The following is a 4604-nucleotide window of genomic DNA, read 5'->3' on the forward strand; positions in this document are numbered from 1 at the left end:
ATTCATATCTATTTTTCTTTCAATAGTTACTTTGTCTAGTTGTAACAAAACAAATCGTTGACAAGTAAAAAAAAAAAGAAAAAAACCTTTATGAAAATATACAAAAAGCCATTCAATTTTGATTAAAATTACGTTTTGATCATCTAACTTTCAAAAATTACGTAATGGTCATTAACGTTATCCGGTTGTTACATTTTGGATGATAGTTTGTAAACTTCTATTACCCCTTAGAGAAATGATGGTGTGACATGTTAACTCAAGGAGTTAATAACTAAATTGACCCTGAACTTACCTAAAATATCATTTTTGATACTTTTAATTATAATATTTCACAATAAAAATTTTAAAAAGTTAAAAAACTCTACCAATATTAAAAAACTAAAATAAAAAATTCTTAAATTTCATAATTTAACTTCTAAACTTATAAAAGCATTTTTAAAATTTCTATATGTATCAAGCCTTTAAGTTAATGTGCCATGGCATCTTTCGTTAAAAAGAGTAATAAAAGTCAATAAACAAGTGATTAAAATGTAACAACTTGATAATTTAAATGTTAAGAATTGTAACACAATTTTAATCTAAGTTTAATTACCATTAATGGATTACTATTAATGATATTTTGTTCCATAGTTGCCATTAAAATGGGGCAGACGGGACCATTCCAAGAAGCAAAGAATCCATTCCTTTTCAAGTATATCTCTTAGATGAATGGTTATCCACTGCAATTTAGTTGTGCAAACTCTAGAACTGCAACTTGGCATTGGCGTTCATGCACTACTTCCTGTTTCAACATATATTCGTACCTAATGTATTCTTTTTGGTATTTTTTTCTAGAAATGTTGCCTTTTCTGACAAGAAAAAAATGGCATGGCACATTGGCACTAATTCAGAACCAATGGAGAGTCAAATGCAAGACAGAAAAGAACCAGATACATGCCCAAAAAGTATAGCAGTTAAACACCATTTAAATACTATTTGCTCATTGGCCCAGGCAATCTGCAATCTGACCCTGTGCTGACTGACCAAACAAACCACAAATTGTGCCTTTAAACAGAATCTTAATTGTTCCAATCATTGTCCTTTTTGAAAACTAAATTTCACTGTTCCTAAATATATTCTTGTCCTCTGCAACAATCTCCAATTTTGTTGAATTTATTCCTACAATTATCTTTTAAAAATTATATTTAATTCCAATTCTTTTCTTTAGGTACTATTATATTTTAGCTTTTTTATTGAAAAAATAAATAAATTCATCTCAGTGCATAAAATGAGTGAGCAAAACAGTCAATTCATTAAAATTTGATGTAAATTAGCCGTAAACCTTTACACATTTATTTAATTTGTCTCCTACTCTTTTAATGGAAGTAAATTAGAAAATTTTAAAATTAGTCAAAAGGGCCTCGGGAACAAATAAAAACAGAATTATTAAATCTTTCTAAAATTTAAAAATTATTAAAAAATATATAAAATTTATAAAAAAAAGTTATAGGAATTTTAAAATTCATACTAAAAAAAATAACAATACTAACCCATTACAATCTAATGGTTATATGATTTTTTTTAAAAAAATTGATCACTTTATTGGGTGAGTATTGTTATTTTTTAATAAAAAAGTTATAATTTTAAAAAGGTTAAAGTACTAAAAAAGCCCCTCGAAAACAATTCAAAAAACAATTGAGTCCCTGGTTGAAAAGTGTAATCAATTGGACTCTTAATCTAAAAATAAATAACAATCAATTCGCCTTTTGAATTGTCATTTCCTTAAGGCCCCTAATAGACCATTAAGTGTTGATGTGGCGGGTGACGTGATGACTGACGTGAAAAAATATTGACGTTGAGGGCTTAATTAATTTTTTATTATTTTAGGAGGACTTAATTGATTTTTATCATGAAGTTTGTAGCGACATAAAAATTTGGCTCTCGGTCGCTAATTGTGGCGATTTATTAGAAAATTGGAAATCGAAATTTGGTTTTAAAATAAACCGGGAGTCGCCACCGATCCTTTTTTCAAGGTGTGATCAGACACCTATTAGATTCATTTTTTTAAACAAAAGGAAGGCTGAATTTAGGTCTACGTCAAAAGTCCAGAGTAAAATAGGGTTTGGGAGTCGGTTACGCGCGAGGAAGGTATTAGCACCCTCGCGACGCCCAAAATTGGTATCTCATAAACACGTGTTGTCTTGATTTTCAAAATTACGAGTTCAATGTAATATTTAGTCATGACCTGATTAAAAAAAGACGAGAAGTTTTCAATTTTTGATTTTTTTGAGAAGGGTATACCGTTTTAACACGAGTCGATTGATGTTCACCCAACATAGCGATGAAATCGATGACTTAGTGTTAATTCGATATATTACCTTGATTATTGAAGTAAATAAGAAAACATGGATAATTTTTCGAAATAATGTGAAGCAAGCTGATATGAAATAAACATAAATAAGTGGAAGAACTACAAACATATTTGAAACAAATAACAAATATTACAATGATGTTGAAGGAAAACACTAATAATGCATACCAGATTAAATATAATTATAGTATCAAATACGAGAAAATAATGAATATACATACATAAAAACATTAAGAACATGTACGTCAAAACACATCTATATATAAGCAATGATAACGTTAGAAAGATATTATATATATTATTTGAACTATACATGAAGTGACAAAAATGTATATCTATTAATGTTAAAGTATATACATAATAATAGAAATAAAAGTATTTACACGATAGTATTGAAGATATGTATATGGAAATGTATAAAAATATACATAACAAGTAATATTATTGAAAAATAGATATATAACTTATAAAGAACATATATACTACGTATATACCTTTAGAAATGATAATAATAATAGGAAAGCTATTTTGTACGCTATACGTATACTAGTACACATATATATATATAAATGATGGTATTAGAAATATACGATATAATATTAGAAGTATACATGTAATAGTATATAAAAATATAACTAATAATATTAAAAAATATGTATAAAATATAATATTAAAAAAACTTATATACACAACATATATAAAAAATACATATAATATAATATTAAGACATTTACATAATATACATATTAGGAATAAATAACATCTAATAATATTAATAATAATATTAAAAATAATAATGAAGTATATAAAAACAAATATGATATAATAATAATATTAAAATAAAGTAATTAAAATAGTACTATATATAAATGTATGAATATATACATATATAATATACATATATTAATATTGATAATAATGCTAAAACTAGAAATAACAATCATTAGTAATAATAATACTTTAAAAAAAATAATTAATATATTAATAAAAATAATAGTAATAATATTAGTAATATGTAAAAAAGAAAATAAACGAAAAAGGATTAAATCGGAATAAGAACAGAATTTCGGGGCGAATTTAAAAAGAAATAAAGAAATAAAGGACTAAAATGGACACGCGTGAAAACAATGAGGACCAAAAGTGCAATATTCTCTATTACCAAAACGCAGCGCAGCACGGAGGGACTAAATTGATGAACGGGCAAAACTCTGGGGCCAAATTAAAATATTAAAAACCTGATCGTAAAATCACAAGAAAGCGGAGGGGCTGAAGGCGCAATTAGCCCCTCCGCTTAAAAAACAAGCGGACCTGACCTGACCCGACCCGTATCTAAACGGCGTCGTTTTATTGAAGTTGGGGGGGGACCAAAACGGTGCGTTTTGGTCCCCTATAAAAGTTAAAAAATTTTGTTTTTTTCTCATTTGTGCAACTGAAAGAAAAAAAAAGGGTGGGGGAGAGGAGAGAAAGGAGAGAAGGGGAGAGGGAAGAAAAGAGAGAGGGGAGAGGAGGGAGCCCCGGCAGGGGGCCGGTCACCGGACGGCCACCGGAGCCTCGCCGGCGCCGGCGCCGGCCACCGTGCACGGTGGCCGGAGAGGTAAAAAAAATTCCTTTTTTATTTTTTATTTCTTGTATTTTTTATATTATACTTTCATACATTTAACGTATTTAATGTATGTATTTGTGAGAAAATAAACAAAAATGAAAATAAATCTAGAACCACCTCTTGTTTTCGATTTGCAATCTTGGTGTTTTGTGCGCTGATTTGGTGGTTGTTTTTTTTTTGTGTTGATATCTATTTCAGACTGGTATTCTTGCTATATCTACTGACTTTTTTGAAATATATGTGTATTCAAAAGATCTAAAAATAAAGAACCTCTTTTACAGAAAGCTAAATAGGCTTTTATAGCCTTTACAAAATTGTATTTAATATTTATTGTCTTGTCTTCTTTCTGATCCTGCAGGGAATGGGTGAAGGTGACAGAGGCATGGTGGTATAGAGGAGCAGGTGGCCGACATGGTGGCATGGAGAGCTGGGGTGCCAGGGTATGGGGCTGATGGCTGGTGTCAGAACAAGTGGAATTAGGGTTTCCTCTCTGCTGATTTGTTTTGGGCTGCTGGGCTAGGTTAATTTAGGGTATTGGGCTAGTAGTACTTGGGTTAGGCTAATTGGGCTGAAAATATTGTAAACAGGCTTGGGTTAGTAAGGGTTTGAAATGTATTTGGGTTTGGCAAAATTGGGTATATACAGTTGCCC

The sequence above is a fragment of the Gossypium hirsutum genome, chromosome A10, assembly GCF_007990345.1.
Source record: "Gossypium hirsutum isolate 1008001.06 chromosome A10, Gossypium_hirsutum_v2.1, whole genome shotgun sequence".
NCBI classification, from domain to species: domain Eukaryota; kingdom Viridiplantae; phylum Streptophyta; class Magnoliopsida; order Malvales; family Malvaceae; genus Gossypium; species Gossypium hirsutum.